Genomic DNA, 21692 nt, shown 5'->3' on the forward strand with positions numbered 1-21692 from the left:
TCACTGCAGATTGTTCAGACATGTGTATATTTTAGCGTGAATTTTATTTTTATGCAGGACTTTTTTTTTTTACATTTCAACATTAACAACTAATTTGTTTTATGATATATATATATATTTTATTATATATTTAAATAAATATATATTTATTTATACCTTTAAAATATATATTTACACCTTTAAAATATATATTTACACCTTTAAAATATAATTTACTTTATAATAATAATAATAATAATAATAATAATAATATTTTGTATAATAATTATGCAAAGACCAAATACCTATTTTGTAAAAATTTACAATTTACATGTTTTTATTTTTGTGTCTGAACATTTTGTTTCCTTTTTAATTGAAGCAAAAATGTAATAACATAATAATGATAACAATAATACAATTTTTTATATTATGCAACACAGGAATGTTTTTATTTTGTGAAAATATTACATTATATTATACACAATTGTGTCTCTTTTTTCAATAGAAGCAAGAAATAATAATAATATATAGTAATTAATTTATATTTTAATGACATGAATGACATTTTTTAAAAGCTTGACTGTATTTATGTATAAACAGGACTAATAAACAATTATTCCTATAAACAATTATATATTAAAGACTTACTACTACAACTACTAATATTAATAATAGCAACAACAACCATAATAATAATAATAATAATAATAAAATTTTGAATGCTATGCAACACAAGAATGTATTACTCAAGAATGTACATCCATTAGCTTTGTGTATGAACATTTTTGTATATTTTAATAATAGAATCAATAAATAATAATAATAATAATAATAATAATAATAATAATAATAATAATAACAACAATAATAATAATAATAATAATAATAATAATAATAGTAATAATAAATTATATTTTATATTTTTTAATACAAAATTGGGTCTCTTTTTTCAATAGAAGCAATAAATAATAATAATATATAGTAAATATTTTATATTTTAATAATATGAATGACATTTTTTTAAAACTTGACTGTATTTATGTATAAACAGGACTAATAAACACTTTTTACTATAAACAATTATGTATAATAGACTTACTACTACTACTACTACTAATATTAATAATAACAACAACAACCATAATAACAACAACAACAACAATAATAATAAATATTTTATATTTTAATGACATGAATGACATTTTGTTCTTAAAAATTTGACTGTATTTATGTATAAACATGACTAATAAACAATTATTCCTATAAACAATTATATATAGACTTACTACTAATAATAATAACAATAAAAATTTTAACAACAACAGTTTTATATTATGTAAACATACGTTTAGCTTTATGTATGTGTATTTTGTCTCTTTTTCAAGCAAGAAATAATAATAATAATAAATAATTATTTTATATTTTAATGACATGAATGGCATTTCTTAAAAACTTGACTGTATTTATGTTCAAACAGGACTAATAAACAACTATTCCTATGAACAATTATATACAATAGACCACTACTGCTAATAATAATAAGATTTTTATATTATGCAAAACAAGGATGTATCTATTTTATAAAAATGTACATATATTTAATTTTTGTATGAACATTTTGTCTATTTTTTAATTAAAGCAAAAAAGTAATAAGAATAATGACAATAATACAATCTTTTTATATACTGTATACAACACAAGAATGTATCAATTTTGTATAACTATACATCCAATTAGCTTTTGTATGTATATTTTTGTATGTAATAATAATAATAATAAATAATTTCTATTTTATATTTTAATGACATGAATGGCATTCTGAACAGCTTGACTGTATTGATTTATAAACAAGACTAATAAACAATTATTCCTATAAACAATTATATATATACTACTACTACTACACTGTAAAAATTATATAAACAAATAGTCATGACAACATATATTTTAAATTCATTGTAACTTAAAAATAAGTTAATCGGGTTCTAACTTAATTTTATAAGTTACACAAGCTGTTTTAAGTCAGTTTAACATAACTTAAGTTTAATTGACTCATAAGGTTAAATTGATTCAGCTTAAAATATTAAGGCAACCATGACTTTTTTCACAGTGCATTTCAAATAATAATAATAAATACATACATATTCTTATTTTTTATTTTACTCTTTTATTATTATTATTAAATACGTTTTCATGAATATAAGTCAATGTATTTACAAACATGAACACAACTTATAAAGCATAACTACAACCTTATTCTAAAGTGATCATTATCAGCATCATCGTTATCTTGCAAAAAAATGTACATTAATTTATTTAACATTTAGAAGTTCAGTTTTTAATCTACACTTGGGGGGGAAAGGAAGGTTTTAGCAAATTCTCAAATAGTTTGGCAACCCTTATTATCATATATTCTGCTTACTCTGAATAATGTGACTTATCTCGTATGTTTCTGTATAGTAAATTTTTTTTTCTTTTATTTCTCTGTCCAGACCCTCATGTCTATGCTAGCCTACCATTGCAAGATAGTAGAGCACTATCCCTGATTGTATCACACGTTATTGTTGTCTAATTATTTATTTAGTTTATTATTATTGTTTTATCATATTTAATACAATTGTCCTGTTTTATAATAATAATAATAATTATAATAATAATAATGATAATAAAAATAATAATAAGGATAATGATTATATTAATAATAATAATAATAATTATTATTATTATTATTACTACTACTATTATTTTTATTATTTTATAATTATTACAATTTTATTATCATTTTATAATAATAATAACACCAATAATAATAATAAATATTATCATTATAATTATTATTTATTATAATTATTATTATTATTTATTATTATTATTATTATTTATTTTTATTATTTATTATTATTATTGTTGTTGTTGTTGTTGTTTTTATTATTATTTTATTTATTTATTATTATTATTAATTAATTCATTCATTCATTCATTCATGTTCTTGTCGGCTTAGTCCCCTTATTTATCCGGGGTCACCACAGCGAAATGAACCACCAACTTATCCAGCTAGTTTTTTACGCAGCGGATGCCCTTCCAGCCGCAACCCATCTCTGGAAAATATTTTTATCATTGTTATATATTTAATATTATTATTAATATTAATATATTTATTATTATTATAATAATAATAATTATTATTATTATTATCATTATATATTTATTATTATTACTATTATTATATTTTATTTTATTCAATATTTACTATTATTATTATTCAATATTTTTTATTATTTAATATATTTATTATTACTAATATTCTATATTTATTATTATTATTATTATTAATATATATATATATTTTTTTTTTATTATTCTCTTGTTTTTACTATTTTTATTATCATGTCAATATACAAGGAAGTGTATTAAGGGTTTGTGGGTTTGTTGAAGTGGGTTAATATATATATATATATATGTATATATATATATATATATATATATATATATATATATATATATATATATATATATATATATATATATATATACACACACACACACACACACAATGACATCTGTACTTGGCATAAAAATAAAGGGGGAAAAAAGAAGCTCAGTTTGTAATCTAAAGAAATTAATACTATTTTTCAACGGGGTCCAAAGAGACAGCTAAAATGAAGTGAAATGTATAATGACAGCAAAAAATACCCTGACAAAATGATGCAGGACATATGCAGAAATGCTTTTTCAGCACTTAACACTATGAAATATATTTATAAATATGATGTTTCATTTCTGAAGGATCGTTTGACACTGAAGACTGTATTAATATTAAAAATTCAGCTTTGAATCAGGAATAAAAAGCTTTTATATATATATAATAAATCATAAAGCATCTATTTGAAATTATAAGTGGCTCATATTTCAATATATTACTGCTTTAAGAAAGAAAACATCAGATATGAAATGAAGACGAGAAAAAAAACATGCATAATTATATATACACGGTTTATACGTATACATTCTGAGGACGAACATGATCACGTGCCACTTCCTCTCAGTGTAAAACTGACAGGGGTGTGACTGGCTGTCATTCACCTACACGTGGATGCCAGAAGAAAAACATTTCATTTGATTTTAATTAGTTGTATTCACGGCCCACAATCCCAGGAAATAAGTGTAACTACCACCACCTTGTGTACAAACACCTCCCTGCAGAGCGCGCGCGGATCAGCCGGGAGAGAAACATGACACCGAACAGCGTTAGCGGACCGCCGGGGTGAGTTTACTTCATTCAGCCTACGACATCAGCTTTTTGTGTCAAAGCAGGCACAGCTTCTCTGACACCCTAATAAATTGAAGGTTGACTGGGTACAGCGTTTCATTACCTGAGGCGCTCGGGAGCGCGTTGCGACGCAGCAATAATAAAAAAAAAATGTTAGATTGTCTCAGTTCCGGCAGGTATTCGAGTAATTGTCATCCAGGTTTTCTAATTTATCCGGTATTGTAACCGTTTCTGATCAGTCTGGACCCAGTCAGACAGAACCGCGAAAGATTACCCGCGCTAGAGTAACCGTTAAACATTTAAACACTCTTTCAAACGAGCCTCGCGCGGGAAAAACGGGACAAAGCGACATTCAGCAGCAAATAATGCTGGAATAACAAAAGAAAACCCGAGGAATAATTGATTTCATTTGCCTGTTTTTCCCCTTCAGTGTGAATTTTCCCCTATCATCCAATCTCATATCTTCACCACAGTCTGAATTACACTTTTTCCCACTCTGGTAAGGCGGTGAACGCTTGTTTGTTCTGCTAATTAACTTTATTACCCTGATAGCTCCCTACAGCCTTTGACGAAAACAATTACCATTCTTTATTTTTCTCTCTCTCTCTCTCCCTCTCTCCTCGCTGGCAGAAAGACTATTAATTAGAAACGGGCCCTGGTCTCTGCCATGTTCCCGAGCCCTCAAGCAGGATAGCATTACATTGTCAGTAGTAATTTAGCTCTCATCTGTCTCTGCTAATTATTGTCACATTCATCAAATTCATCAAGGAAAGTGCTCTCAGAAGGATTGCATATTTGCAGTTAATATAGCATAAACTGGTATTACCCATCACCACATTTGTGATGATGAGAGGGACACAACTTATTCAGCCCTAATTAGAGCAAGCTGGGTAATTAATTATACATTCCGCCTTATTACTTCTGAGTCCCAGATATTGTTTGTGGAAAAACTGGAGAGGGAGAGAGAGGAGATAGCGGGAGAAGCCAAGAGGCACGGTGGAAGGGGGGGGTGGGGAGGCGATGTGTTTTGTCACGTGCGCTTCGCCGTAATTCCCACCTGACAAACGTCCGAAAATCAAGGGGAAATTGCAACTTGTCAGCCGCCGAATAACCTGCGTAATAACTGATTAATGAGCTGCACCTGTGACAGGTGCACTTTGGGAGGCGTACTGCGGCAGAAACAACTCACAAACACTCCTCCGAAAAAGTTGAATTTCACGGACGCGTTTCAAAAGTCAAATGTTCACTGGAGGATAAAGTAAGACGACTAGCTTGGGTCTCGTCCAAAAATAGGACGAAGCTCAGAATTCCAGTCCATTTGCTTGTTAGCAAACATATTTAACGTGACAAGCTCGGTGAGGGACACCGAGGCCCCGTTTACACTAGTGCGTTTTAGTTTGAAATCCGCGTCCAGACTAGCGTTTCACCTAGCGTCTCGGAACATATCTCTGTCCACACTACGCCACCAAAAACGTATATCACGTGAGCACACTCTGGGCATGCGCTGTAGTAAAAAAGGCAGAGTTTAATTGCACAATGGCGCCTAAAACAGACAACAGTGCAAATGTGGAGGACTTTATTTCGTTTTTTTTATTCCCTTAAAGGGTCACGAAACACCAAAACACATGTGTTGAGCTGTTGACAGTCGTATATGTGTCCCACACTGCTAAAAACACTATTAGGACACCTATATTTCACTAAAAAGTGTAAATCGGTTGTTTTTGCGTTATTTCAAGCAAATTCGTACTTCCGGTTTGAAACGAATTTTTAAAGCTGCGTCACGGTCGTGACATAATAGCGTGTATTCCAGCGTGCAGACTGGACTTCTGTGCCAGAGTGTGTCTTATTACGTCTTACAGTGTGCTGCATTAATGCATGAGTAAAGCTTGGTTCAAACCAATCAGTGCGCTCTATTGTGCAACTTCATTAATATTCATTAGTGTCACAGTGTTTAGACGACAGAGACGCCACGTTGTGTTGGCAAAACAAGCGTGAAGTGTTGCTTTTATAGTTTGCTGCAGTTTAGTTTTGTTTTCATTTTCTCTCTGTGAGAGCTCAGCTGGAGTCACGTGTGGATTAACAGTGTACGCGACGCGCGACAACAATAACTTACGTGTCTAAGGAGGATTATTGTTTACCTGAGAGCTGTTCTCATCTGCAAACGCTGAGATCCGGATTCGCTTGTAACGTTAGTATCCTCTTAATAAAGACGCGGCTCTAGTTGCTGGTGATTGTTCTGTCTCTACAGATTTGGTAAGTGAGCGACCAGTGCTCTTTGTTTATTCAGTTTGTTCGTATCGAATAAAGTTAACTATTGCACTGAGTGCAAACATAGCACCGCATTTTGTGACCGGAATAACACACGCGGCTTTCTGACTCTACCTGCCGTGTGCATCTAAGTTTCCGGGAAATGCGGAGGTTTTTTTTCTCTCATTCGCCGTGCGGTATCAAACATTGCATGAAAAATACACGCTTAGAGCAGTTCCTCGAATCAAATATCACGTTTGTCGCGAGGGACATGAATGAATTCCCTGAATGAAAGAGCCAAACTGCAGTTAAAGTCCAACATTTAATAATTTGGCAAATAATTCGACTACAGATGTCCATGTAGGTTAAACACCATCACTTTTTCATGTGTGTTTATTTTGACTGAAACTCGCGCGTGCCCAAATAGACACTCCCACACCATCCCACTTTAGTTCCTCCGACACTCCCCCCTAAACAGAGCTGGACACGCCCACTTTTCTGACTTTTTCCAAAGTAGAGGTGTGAAAACACCCTGCTGAAACGAGGGGGTTTCATGGCCCTTTAAATCACACATAATTAACTACTTGGAAACATAATACTGTTTACACCAGATGCGCGGATAAATTCGATATTTGCGCATAAATCGACACGTGAACATTTTAAGTTTACTTGCTTCATTTGCGCGTCAAAATCCGATTCATTCGCGCATCAAATTTACTTCACAACAGACACAGATTCGTGTCAAAGGCAGGGCTGCTGTCTGCCCGGTGACTCTAGCTTCATTGCTAAATAGCTAACATGGATTTTATTGAGAGAATAGCTGTGTTTATGTGCTTCATGAAGGCTGAAAAATAGCGTTGATTAGTTTGGAGCCGTGTCTGAGTCCACTAGATCCATTCAGAGGTGCTCCCAGCGCTATGAGCTTATCAACTCCTCCAGAAACCATACCTGGATTACGGAGGCTTTCAGCGGTGCTTCTGACTTAGCCAAGCCCAGTTTGATGACCTGTTGACGGTGTCAGCAGGAGGATTTTCCCCCGGGGCACCAACAACAGGCGCTACGTCATAATCACGCCCCTACAAGAGTAAGCTCCTGATTGGTGAATACCGCAAGATTGTCCGCTGAAGTTTAGATTTTTCCAACTTGAGCCAATCGTCAATCGCGCAAAACGCTCAACTCACGCCGCTTCATTCACGCGAATCGTATAATTTTTTCCCATTCATTCGCGTGTATCACACCGCAGGATGTCTATTAGTGGCTTTGCATTGACTTAACGTAAATCACTCACGCTCCCTCCCGCGTCTGGTGTGAATGCAGCATTAGAATGCAGATTGTTTGCTTTGAGGGTTGGGTTTAGGGGTTGGTGGATTACATATACTAACTCAGGCTCATTATGAATCCCTACCCCTATACACATTTAAAAGCTAAGTTTTTTTGCAGTGTTTGTTTTCATGAATCCAGCAGAGGCCACTGTGTATGCTATTTTCTATCTCCAATTTCTCTCATGAGTGCCATTTGTGCTTGTTGTTCTTGCATAAATCCACTAGAGGCAGCTGTTGACTGACTGACTGACCAACCAACCGATCCCCTAACCCGCCCCTTTCCCTAAACCGAGTGTTTCCAAAAGCAATCCAGAAAAAGAAAATTTACATTTACATTTAGTCATTTAGCAGACGCTTTTCTCCAAAGCGACTTACAAATGAGGACAAGGAAGCAATTTACACAACCAAGAGCAACAATGAATAAGTGCTGTAGGCAAGTTTCAGGTCTGTAAAGTCTAAGAAGGAAAGCATTAGTATTTTTTTTTAGTACAGTTAGTGTTATATACACAGAGGCAATTGCAGATTATGAAGGGAAGTGGAGACTAAATAGTTGAGTTTTTAGTGGTTTCTTGAAGACAGCGAGTGACTCTGCTGTTCTGATGCAGTTAGGGAGTTCATTCCACCAACTGGGCAGATTAAACGCGAGCGTTCGTGAAAGTGATTTCTCCCCTCTTTGGGATGGAACCACGAGGCAACGTTCATTCACAGAACGCAAGTTTCTGGAGGGCACATACATCTGCAGAAGTGAGAGCAGATAAGGAGCAAAGCCAGAAGTCGCTTTGTAGGCAAACATCAGAGCTTTGAATTTGATCCGAGCAGAAACTGGCAGCCAGTGCAAACGGATGAGCAGCGGAGTGACATGTGCTCTTTTAGGTTCATTAAAGACCACTCGTGCTGCTGCGTTCTGAAGCAGCTGAAGAGGTTGGATAGAGTTAGCTGGAAGCCCGGCTAGTAGAGAGTTGCAATAGTCCAGTCTGGAGAGAACAAGAGCTTGAACAAGGAGTTGAGCTGCATGTTCAGATAGGAAGGGTCGGATCTTTCTGATGTTATAGAGTGCGGATCTGCACGATCGAGCAGTTCTAGAAATGTGGTCAGAGAAGTTTAGTTGGTCATCAATCGTTACTCCAAGGCTTTTCACCATTTTGGATGCAGTAATGGTTGCCCCATCCATCTGGATTGAAAAGTTATGGTGTAGAGTCGAGTTGGCAGAAACTACAAGCATTTCCATTTCGAGAGGTTAAGCTGAAGATGATGATCTTTCATCCAGTGTGAAATGTCCGACAGGCAGGCTGAGATGCGAGCTGGGATCGAGGGATCATCAGGGTGAAAAGAGAGGTATAGCTGGGTATCATCAGCATAGCAGTGGTAGGAGAATCCATGTTTCTGGATGACTGGTCCTAGAGATGTCTTGTAGATGGAGAAGATCCCTCACGGCTGCCTGATTTTTACCACGTTTTCAGATCTTACCACTTTCTCTCTCTGTTATTCACTTGTTTATTTAAATTTTTGCCTTTTGTTTTTGTTTTACCTGCTTTCTGGGACTATTCTTTCCCGGACTCGAACCCCATCATCGCGGTCAACTCGACTAGTCTAGCAACTTAGACGGCAAGCTACTAGGCAAGCCATCCACACAGAGGTAAGCGGTAGCTTGAAAAGGAAGCCATCAGTGACGTCATACTGCTCCATAGCGTTGGTTATACAGAGGAAATGCAGCCATAATAGCTCTGGCTAAATAATTCATGCTTTCCAGAAATGAACACGGGGGTATGTTTTCACAATGAGCCTCTGTTGGAATATATAGTATGTATAGTAGAAACATTACATCAATGAAAAGTCTGCATAAAGATAGCTGTACAAGTGTGTGTGCGTGTGTGTGTGTGTGGAAGATCCACTGCCAAACCCCTGCGGGCCCTACAGGGACCTGGTATTGTCCTTCTTCCAAATCCCATCTGCACCTTTCCTGTGAGCGCTTCTCACCGTGCTACAATTACACATGACACATTTAATCACATCACACAGTGTCGTCCTGGGACCGTCTCTCATGGATCTGTGTTTACTCTTGAGGTCAAACCTGACCTGCTGACGGCTACTCTATCTGTCCTGAAAGGACGGTGGCTTTTTTATCACAAGGTAACGGCGTGGTGAGAGGTATTAACCACCCCGAGATCAGATAACCAGACGAGGAAATACTGTATATATAATACACTATAATGGATATGGATATGTAAGCTATAGGGCAAACAGAACAGCTCAACACTGACTGAAATGCCATTAATGAATATATTTTTAATAATGATTGCTACTATTTTATTAAATCTATTGAATATTTAATTGTACTCTATTATTATTTGCTGTATTCTACTTTGTTCGACTCTGTTTTACTATTTTACTTCCTCATTCTGTTATATTTTATTCTTATTATGACATACTTCTGTTCAATTTTAATATCGTATGATATATATTATGTGGTCATGTGATTTTTGTTTATTTCTATGCCAGACTTCATTGCTTTTTATTCATTTTTAGGTTCCTCCATTCATTCTTTTCGGCTTAGTCCCTTTATCCAACAGGGGTCACCACAGCGGAATGAACCGCCAACTTTTCCAGCATGTGTTTTACGCAGCGGATGCCCTTCCAGCTGCAATCCATCAATGGGAGACATCCATACACACTCATTCACACACATACACTATGGACAATTTATGGACAAATAAAGCAAAAGCACTTGCATCTAATAGTTTGGTTTTAATATTAGAGATTGTTATAGGTTAATTTAAAATATAAGAGATAAATGTGCATCATGATGCACTGGGAAAACTGTATTTAATTTTCTCCAACAACAAAAATACTGCCTTAACAAGACATTATTATTATTATTATTATTATTATTATTATTATTATTATTATTATTATTATTATTAGTGTTATTTATTTATTATTAATATCATTATTACTATTATTATTATTATTATTATTATTACAATAAAACTACTACTACTAATAATAATAATAACAAAAATAACAATAAAAATTATTATTATAAAACAAATATTAACAATAATAATAATAATAATAATTATTATTATTATTATTTATTTATTTTTGTTATTATTATGATAATTTTTATTATTAATATTATTATTATTATTATTTTTTTTATATTATTATTATTACAATAAAACTACTACTACTGATAATAATAACAACAACAATAACACTAATAATTATAATTATTATTATTATAACTACACAAATAATAATTCATTCATTCATTTTCTTTTCAGCTTAGTCCCTTTATTAATCCGGGGTCGCCACACCGGAATGAACCGTCAACTTAATTTCTCATTTCATGCACTTCTTTAATAAATGACATCCACTCTAATTTTACTCAATTTCATTGCTGTACATTAATTCAGTTCTGCATTGCTTATTCTATTCTGTCCAGCCGAGCTTCTGTTCTACGCTCATTTGATACTTCATTATTTGCATTATAATTCTATTACACTTTATTCCATTTAGTTCTGTTCTATTATGTTTCATTATTTTTTTGTGATACTTCCGTTTTCTCTTAATTAAATGACTCTGTTTTATTTTCCTATTCTAATGCATTTTCTATTCAGTTCCACTCCAGTTTAACTCTATTGCTGTGCATTAATTCGTTCTGTATTCTGTACTCTACTGTAATTTGACACATCAGTATTCACATTGTAATTCTATAACACTCTATTTTGTTCTAGTATTTTCTATTCTTTATTAGCTAATTATTAATTATTCTATTTGAAGCTTTCTGTTTATGTGATGCTTCCGTTTTCTCTTTAATAAATGACTCTATTTTATTTTCCTCTGCTAATGCATTTTCTATTCAGTTCCACTAATCCGTTATACTCCATTGCTTTCTATTGTGCTTCTATTTTCCTCTTCTCTTCTATTCCGCCGTGTTCCATTATGCAGCCTTTTTTCCTTCATATTGTATATTTTTTTTACTCTATTTAAATAGTAAAGTCGTCCTCTTGTGTAACTGGGAATTATTTGCGGCACCATCCTTGTAACACATCACACGCGGCTTCTGTCAAACCCGTGGAAAATTAATAGCCGAGAGAGATGACATGCTGAAAGGAGAAAGAACACATCGCAGATTCAGAGGAGAAGAGACTTCCAGATGCCATAAGACTGTCAGATTAAGCGAACATGTGCCAGTCGATCTCGCTACACAGTGACCAGCGTCACCTCCGAGGCGAAACTATTAAGTCCAACATTCCCCGTCTAAGTGTTTATCGGAGAAGGCCGACTTACATGTCCTCTGGAGCAGATATTGAAACTGATTGGACAATGGCGGAATACCAGACGGGTGTAGCACAAGGCCGACCCCGGCAAATAGGAAGAAAAAATCTTAATCTGCAACACAATGGTGCGCTCTTGAAACCCTATCATTTTCACTTCCTGTGAGTCGGCCGTCTGACTGTGAATGAAGTCAAAGGAGTGGATAGTGTTGAAAATTGGATCACAGCTAACATTCGTTCATTTTTATCAGCAGCTGCCAAAGGTCATCTGGCATAATAGCTGATGAATTTAAACCCCACGGATTTCATTTGCAATTTTCAATTTAGCAAGGCCTCCGAACCCCGCGGCGATAAGGGTTTCCACCTATCGTGGCCTGTCACAAACATCAAGGATCGTTGTGAACCCACAGGAAAAAAAAGGAGTGAGGAAGATAAGGCCAGGGGGAAGACGGGGATCGTATGGGAAAGTTGGGGGGCTCCCCACATGGTTAAGTTCAGCAAATGTCATTTCTGACAAGGAGACCCACAGAGCGACGAATAAACTATTCCTCCTCAGTCGTCTGACAGTACGTCTTGTTTAGGGGAGCCACCGATCCCATGTGAGATGGTCCATTAGCTTGGCATATATTTGTTGTGACATCATAAAACCCTAAATACATTTGTTAGACCTCAAATAATGGATTTCCCACAATTCTTTCTGCCTTGGTAACCCTTAATCACCATTCTTAATATGCCACATCCCCGGTATGATGCATTATTACCCCGTTCTGGTCGCTTTGAAATGGCAACCAAAAAAAAAAAAAAAGAAAAAAAAAGTGGCTCCATCAAATTAAATTTTAATTCAATTCAAGTTAAAAATTTCTTAACTTGAATTAGAATTTTTTATTGAGAATTTAAATTTCTTTTTTTGAATTTGAATTCATTTTGAATTTGAATTTCTTAAATTTGAATTTGAATTTCTTAATTTGAATTTGAATTTCTTATTTAGAATTTATTTTGAAATTAAATATCTTACTTTAAATTTGAATATCTTATTTTGAATGTAATTTTCTTATTTCTTATTTTTGAGCCACCGATCCCATGTGAGATGGTCATAAAACCCTAAATACATTTGTTAGACCTTAAATAATAGATTTCCAACAATTCTTTCAGCCTTTGTAACACTTAATCACCATCGCATGCCCATTCTTAAAATGTCACATCTCCAGTATGATGCATTATTACCCCGTTCAGGCAGCTTTGGAAGGGCATCCAAAAAAACGGCTCCATCAAATTCAATTTCAGTTCAATTGAAGTTAAAATGTCTTTACTTGAATAAGAATTTTTTATTGTGAATTTGAATTGCTTAATTTGAATTTCTTGAATTTGAATTTATTTTGATCTTGAATTTCTTAATTTGAATTTCTTATTTTGAATTTCTAATTTTGATCTTGAATTTCTTAATTTGAATTTCTTTTTTAAATTTGAATTTTTTATTTTGACTTTGAATTTATTAATTTGAATTTCTATTTCTTGCTCTGAATTTGAATTTCTTTGGGATCGTATGGGAAAGTTGGGGGGCTCCCCACATGGTTAAGTTCAGCAAATGTCATTTCTGACAAGGAGACCCACAGAGCTACGAATGAACTATTCCTCCGCAGTCGTCTGACAGTACGTCTTGTTTCGGGGAGCCACCGATCCCAAGTGAAATGGTCCATTAGCTGGGCATATATTTGTTGTGACATCATAAAACCCTAAATACATTTGTTAGACCCCAAATAATGGATTTCCCACAATTCTTTCTGCCTCGGTAACCCTTAATCACCATTCTTAATATGCCACATCCCCGGTATGATGCATTATTACCCCGTTCAGGCAGCTTTGGAAGGGCATCCAAAAAAAGACGGCTCCATCAAATTCAATTTAGCGCTGGTTAGGAACAGCTGACTGTCATAGAAATAAGGCAGCGATCCGACAGGAGGTCGGGATGAATGGGAAGAGGCTCTCGAAGACACTTGGCAAGCCCTCCTGCGCCAGAGAAGGAATGGAAATCACAGTGAACAGCTGTGACTAATACCATCTTGTAAGTGCTAGCCCCAAAGAAAACGTAGAGTGCTTCAGAACAATTCGCCCAGAGCGGGGAGAGGGGGGGGAGAGGAGATTTTCCCCTCAAAAGCTAAACGACGGGCTGTGTCTTAACGGTAGGAGGTGTTCGATAATAGGCCTGATTGAGGCGTGCTTTGGATTTAACGGCAAATAAATTGCTCTGCAAAATAAATGAGCGCTTGCATGTTTGGTGACTGGATAGATGGATGACGACACGAGCTTGTTATCGAAGAGGAACTAGTCCTAATATATCTTCATTAGGCTCATACAATGCTGAAATGCACTTAGTGATGTTTTAGACCACGCGAGGCCATTAATGCGATGCTCATCGCTTTCATTATTCATGAAATAAAACCAAAGGAAGGCGCTTGCGTATAAAGATATCAAGGCCTCAGAGTGGGGAAAAAAAGGTCTGGGTGAAGATCATGCAAATCCATTTGTTTCCGATGGCTGGTTGAGTAAAAGACTACACAGCGTGCACGAAGGTGTGTGTGTGTGTGTGTGTGTATCCTCAGAGAATGCCTCGTCTTCCACAGCCAGGAACAATGCAGATGGATGCAGCGGGACTCTGGGACGCATGACAAGTGTCTTCATCCTGCATTAATTGCTCAAATTGAAGCAGTGCCACATCTCTCCAAACTAGACGTTGCTGTGAGTTCCCTTTGATATGATAATGGCATGCTTCTTAGCGAAGGGAAATGCAAATTGCAGGCGGTAATTTGGTGGCATGCACCTGCCGACACGGCACTCTCTCTCTCGCGCGCGCGCTCTCGCCACGGCAGCGGCTTCATCCACGCACACAAAAGCGGCCCACTGGTGAAATTACGCTCGCGTGGCCCGCGTTACCGACAGATGCTCCCCTCTGTAGCCATTGTGTTCCCGCTCTGATAGAAGCTGACAGTAGAGCACACATAGGTTTAGCGGCATGCTAATAATCAGTCAACATTTTGCCTGGATAATTCTCGCATTTAAATGCATCCCGAAAGGAGGCACAATAACATTTGAGCCGTCAGATCAAAAAAAGGAAGAGTGCCGGATGATAAACACATCAGTGTTTTTAAGCGCTCGTCTTGCCATTTTCAAATCTGGCCTTTTGCTGAAAGAAAAACGGCCGAGCGGTTCAGCTGTGATCAGTCCAGGTTTGTACAAGGTCAAGTCATGTTATAAACAACAACACTGCATTTAAATCCATCCAGCTTAGATTCATTAATGTCAACTTGAAGCAACATTGAGCTTTTTTGGGGGGGTCAATGAAAGCATCCCTCATGAAGTACAGTAAATCTTTTTGAAACCTATGGAGCTTATAATACGCCAAAACAATCTGAATTTAAATTGTGTTCATTTGAGTTATTGACAATTGTAATTTACTATATCTGACTTTTTATAAATCATTAAAATTGTTTTGAATTTGAATTACTTAATTTGAATTTCTTAATTTGAATTTCTTATTTTGAATTTAGATTTCTTATTTTGAATTTGGATTTTTTGATTTTGAATTTCTTATTTTTAATTAGAATTTCTCATTTTGAATTTGAATTGTTTTATTTTGAATTTCTCATTTTGAATTTGAATTTCTCATTTTGAATTAGAATTTCCTATTTTGAATTTGAATTTCTAATTTTGAATTTGAATTTTTTTATTTTTAATTTCTTATTTTGAATTTCTTAATTTGAATTTTTTTTTTATTTTGAATTTCTCATTTTTAATTAGATTTTTTTTACTTAGAATTCCTTATTTTGAATTAGATTTTTTTTTTCAATTTCTTATTTTGAATTTTTTTATTTTAAATTTCTTATTTTGAATTTCTTATTTTAAATTTCTTATTTTGAATTTCTTATTTTAATTTCTCATTTTAAATTTCTTATTTAGAATTTCTTATTTTAAATTTCTTATTTTGAATTTCTGATTTTAAATTTCTTACTTTGAATTTCTTATTTTAAATTTGAATTTCTTATTTTAAATTTCTTACTTTTAATTTCTTATTTTGAATTTGAATTTCTTATTTTAAACTTCTTATTTTGAATTTCTTATTTTAAATTTCTTATTCTGAATTTCTTATTTTGAATTTCTTATTTTAAACTTCTTATTTTGAATTTCTTATTTTAAATTTCTTATTCTGAATTTCTTATTTTGAATTTCTTATTTTAAACTTCTTATTTTGAATTTCTTATTTTAAATGTCTATTTCTGAATTTCTTATTTTGAATTTCTTATTTAAAATTTCTTATTTTGAATTTGAATTTCTTATTTTTTGTAATGAGGGGTCAGACGAAGCGGGACCCATTTGCAGCATTTTTTTTGAAGGTGACACAAGTAGACACGCAGGTATACGTTTCACAGCAAAGATGGGTAAACAACAGCACTCACTCAAAGTCAGGTCACAAGCAAGTTTGTAGGCAGGCAGCAGGAATGCATAGACGAGAAAACAGGCTAGGATCTGGGCAGGCAGCATAGAATCACAGGTACACAATCGGTCCGGGTCGGCAACAGAAATCAGTCAGAGAATGTAGAAAACGCTTGGAATTCAATGCTGAGCAAAACAAGACTTCGCACTGAATGACTTGGGCTTATAAGTGTGAGTGTATTAGTTTCAGCTGGACAGTAATCATAGTACCGCAGGGTCTTGTGGGTATTGGAGTTCATGTGCTTTCAGTAGTCGGGTGAGCGGGACCTCTGCTGGTTGGTAAGAGGATTAACTGGGACCAAGTCTGTGACAATTTTGAATTTCTTAATTTGAATATCTTATTTTGAATTTGAATTTCTTAATTTGAATTTAAATTTAATATCTTGAATATTGAACATCTGAAATTCAAGACTGAATATTTCAAGCCAGAACTTTTTATAGACGTATTTTCAAACTTCAGTTTTTTTGGTTCTGAATTCCCAGACTGCAGATATGCAGTTTGTAAAAATACAGTTTCAAGTTTTCAAGATAAAGAAATTCAGAACATCAAATTCAATACTCTAAAATACCAGAAATTCAGATCATGAAATTCAAAATCAGCAGAAAGTTGGTCAGGGGTCATCAACAGGGAGGAGTAGACGATACATTTCAGATGTTCAATATTCAAATGATAAAATTCAAATCCAAATTAAGAAATTTATATTCAAAAAAATTTTAATGGCAGATAAAAAATTCTGATTTATTAAATTACAATTGTCAATAATTCAAATGAACACAATTCAAATTCAGATTGTTTTGGCATGTTATTAGCTCCATAGAACTCTACATTAAGAGGTTGGTTTATGTTGTAATGTTTGTTCCATTAGCAAGATGCATTTAAATCTTCAAAAATGCAACAAAAAATATAAATAATGATGAAATTAAGTGTTTTTTTGGGGGGGTGGGGGGGGGGTATACTGTTGTATTTTTAACTGTCTGTATTTTGCACTGTCGTTGTATTTGCCCTGTCTGGAGCGAGCACCTAAGCTTTTTACTCATCATTGCACACGTGCTGCTGATGATGTGACAATAAAAGTGATTTAATTTGATTTGATTTACACTCAAATCACGCTCATATAAGGTGTGATGCACAACTACTAATGTACAGTTGAAATCCCCCTGAATTATCCGCCCCCCTGTTTATTTTTTTCCCCAATTTCTGTTTAACGGAGAGCAGATTTTTCTTCAACACATTTCTAAACATAATAGTGTTAATAACTCATCTCTAATAACTGATTTATTTTATCTTTGCCATGATGACAGTAAATAATATTTGACTAGATATTCTTCAAGACACTTCTATACAGCTTAAAGTGACATTTAAAGGCTTAAATAGGTTAATTAGGTTAAGGTTAGGGGAATTAGGCAAGTTATTGTATACCGATGGTTTGTTCACTATCAGGAAAAATATATAGCTTAAAGGGGCAAATAATATTGACCTTAAAATGGTGTTTAAAATATTAATAACTGCTTTTATTCTAGCTGAAATAAAACAAATAAGACTTTTTCCAGAAGAAAAAAATATTATCAGACATACTGTGAACATTTCCTGAATCTGTTCAACATCATTTGGGAAATATTTAAAAAAGAATAAAAAAATCAAAGGGGGGTGAATAATTCTGGCTGTAACTTTATATAAAAATATGGAAAAAAAAAAAGCTGAATATGTACATGCCTTAAACGTCGACATGCACTGCACGACTTTGAACTGTTGACAATATTCAAGGAACAATAATAAAAGACATGAGCAAAACTATTTAGGTAAAGTTTTTATCAAAAACAGAAAATCTATGATATCTGGAGCTGTTTCACCTCGGCCTTCAAAAATATTAAAATGAATTATAATTGCGTGGTACATACAAGAGCGACTATTGACTGAATGGAGCGGTAATCGAATTCAGTCCCCCTTGATGTGCTCGCAGTAGCCTTGAAAAACACCTGTAACCATAGCGATGATGGATAAGGTATATATACTTGGCTGTATACCGCTATAGTAAGGCACATATCCAGATTTTTCCATCAGAAAGGCTCAGCTGGGCCAAACATTTTTCATTTCCATTCGCTTAAGTGTACTTCATTTAATTTGGTGATTGAATTATTTAATTGCTTGTTTTACATTTCAGGTGGTGACTTTGGATATGCAATGCATTTTAGCAAACATCCGTGACCATCGACCACAAACCAGTCATGAGAGTAAATTGTTGATTTATACATCAGATGAAAGCTAAAGGGCTGCACGATGGCGCAGTGGGTAGCTCTCACAACAAGAAGGTCGCTGGTTTGAGCCTGGGCTGGGTCAGTTGTAGGGACGCAACGATTATAGTTTTTGGTTGTGCGATTATAGTGTGAGAAATACTCACGGTTATTATGCATTTATTGATTTTAAAACTACTAGTTTCTTATATTTTAAAGTATTGTTTATAGCTGCTCAGTAACCAAACTAGATTATTAAAGTTTGTCGAGACAAACTTTTAGGCTGGCTTGTGAAAGCCTGTTGGTAATAGTTTATTTAGTTTAAACAGTTTTAAAAAGTATGAATAGACAGATAGACAGACAGACAGACAGACAGACAGACAGACAGACAGACAGACAGACAGATAGATAGATAGATAGATAGATAGATAGATAAATAGATAGATAGATAGATAGATAGATAGATATTAAGCATTTTTAGAATGTTAAAGTACTTAGCAAATTATTATTAGCATGTTGCTATAACACTACAGCATGACGATATCAATCTTGGCCTCTATAATGGCAGTCTATGGGACAGTTGCTAGGGTGCAGTATCTGGTTGTTAGGGAGTGGCTAGAAAGTTAAAAGCTCATTAGTTATTGGTAGTTTGGTTGTCTGAGTTAAATGAGCTCAGCCATTAGTCTGTATGACAGTCTGATGCAGAGTTATGAGCTCTCAAAGTTTGATCCAATGTAAAGTCAATGACAGTCTTTTGAATGGAAGTCTATGGAACAGTTTCTAGGGTCCCAAAAGTGGTTGCTAGGGCGTGGCCAGAAAGTTAAAAGCTCATCAGGTATTGGCAGTTAGGTAGTCTGAATTAAATGAGCCCAGTTAGAAGTCTGTGTGACAGTCTGATGCAGAGTTATGAGGTCACAAAGTCTGGTCCAATGTTAAGTCAATGGGATTTTTCCGACGGTCCCGGGACGTTTTTCGAAAAACCGAAAGTCGGATCAGTTGGAAAAGATATACCACACTGAGTCAGACCAGTTTGGAGGTTTGGTGTGAGTTTGGTGGTCATAGCTCGAAAGCTCTAGGAGGAGATGCGTTTTGTTTGTTAGTCTCAGAAGAAAAATAGGATAACAGTAGTCTGGCTTGCTACACAAGCCAGCCTAATAATACTGTACAACACAAAATAGTAATAATGAAGTAGCGTCCACAAAGCTACATTTACCAATCGCGGATCAATAAGCGACATTCACTGAGCTGTGAGGCCGGTGTCTAGCCGAAGAAAGTAAATCCATATGATAAGGAGAAGGATGATTTCTTCTTCTTCCTGTTTTACGGTGTTCGACAACAAACTTTTTGGTGCGTTACTGCCCCCTCTGGTGATGCCCCCACTTGCTTGATGGAAAGTTGACTGAGGGAGAGGAGTTATTTCTAAAGCAGGATTCCTCGTGACCATACCTCGAGAATATGTTAAGATGCAATAACTTAATTTCTGATGCTGTGCTCAAAAACTAAAAATACTATAGTATATATAACACTATAATGCTTATTACTATATATAAATATATTTCTTATCAAACATATTTCCGTTTACTAAACATTACTATGGTATTTTAAATGTGTAACACCTGGTTTTATTGGAATTTTAGTTTTAGCTGTTATATACTATAATGTGTTTCTGTTTAGTACAGCGTATTATTTACAGTAAATAACTGAACTAATCTATTATGCCTCATATGTTTCATTGACAGTTTTATGAATCGCTAAGATATGATTGACTTGGATTTTAAGTTGCTTTGATTTAAAAAATGCCATGTAGCTTTTAGCTTAGCTTGCTACATTTCCCAGGGGGTAGCTTTAGTGTAGTTCTGCTACATTTTAAGTAGAGTAGCTAATAGCTTAGCTTACTACATTTGTCAAGTAGCTTGCCCAACACTGTAAACAAGTAATAATTTTAAACTGAAAATAAAGTTACAAATGAATAAATAAATAAACAAATAAGATAAAATGTTTTTTTTTTTTTTTTTTTTTTGAGCATAGTATCAATTTCTTGCAACTTTTGTTTACTGTTTGCTCGGCTGACTTGACAAATCTTCTGTTTTTGCTTTAACATCTATTTTATCTTACAGGACTTTGATGAGCCAGAGCTTTAAAATGTTGCAGTGGCCCTCCTCACAGTCGTCAAACAAAGTGAAACAAGTCCAGTTTACCTTCAACCTATGAAAAACTCATCGAGAGTGAGATTGCAGGCAGCCTCTTCAGATCTGCTGATGCCTTCCTGGTAATATTTGGACTGATCTATGCACTACACCTCAACTCTCCCAGGGGACTGACCAACACTTTTATTTAAAAGATTTTACTTTGTCTTGACGAGGGTGAACTGTCACCTGAGTTACAGAGCCTCAAAAATGATTTGATGCGATTGTAGAAATTAATTGGAAAAATGACTAAGGCCTGACAGTTCCTCAGTAGTTCAATGTAGTTTGTTTTTGTGAAAATACTGGTTAAAAAGGTTTTTGCATTTTTCCCCACAATGTGCATGTATTGTTATTTGTCATTAATACAGCTCTTGTCCTTAAGAGTTGTTGAGTACAGCTGGGTAGTACTTGGTAACCATACAGGTAATTTAGTTTTAAATAGTTCATGTTTTTGTAAAGCTTCATGCAAGTTCGTGAATTTGTGATGTCAGAGGTGTGGTCTTAAATCTGCCTTTCAGGTTTTATCCTTTTAAATTAACACTGCAGTGTCAAATTTACACTGAAAAAAGTGTTGCATGCAAAACTGTTGCAAGCGATTTATTTGTGTTGAATTTAAACATTCATTCATTCATTTTCTTGTCAGCTCAGTCCCTTTATTAATCCAGGGTTGCCACAGCGGAATGAACCG

General features: G+C 34.4%; 2 long non-coding RNA genes across 10 annotated transcripts in view; one reads left to right on the forward strand and one right to left on the reverse strand.

The window, feature by feature from the left end:
• sox2ot (SOX2 overlapping transcript) overlaps positions 1–21692 on the reverse strand; it is a 259952-nt gene that overhangs the window by 140321 nt on the left and 97939 nt on the right. The window lies entirely within an intron of this gene.
• Positions 4003–21332, forward strand: LOC141380264 (uncharacterized). 2 transcript variants are annotated; one of them, XR_015522480.1, is made up of 4 exons: positions 4181–4243; positions 14699–14834; positions 18749–18896; positions 20936–21332. It is a non-coding gene; the product is annotated as an uncharacterized LOC141380264 (long non-coding RNA). The 2 variants fall into 2 exon arrangements; XR_015522479.1 differs by lacking the exon at positions 18749–18896 and having other exon boundaries at positions 4003–4243.

This window comes from Danio rerio, chromosome 22, assembly GCF_052040795.2.
Source record: "Danio rerio strain M-AB ecotype USA chromosome 22, GRCz13ab, whole genome shotgun sequence".
Lineage (NCBI taxonomy): Eukaryota > Metazoa > Chordata > Actinopteri > Cypriniformes > Danionidae > Danio > Danio rerio.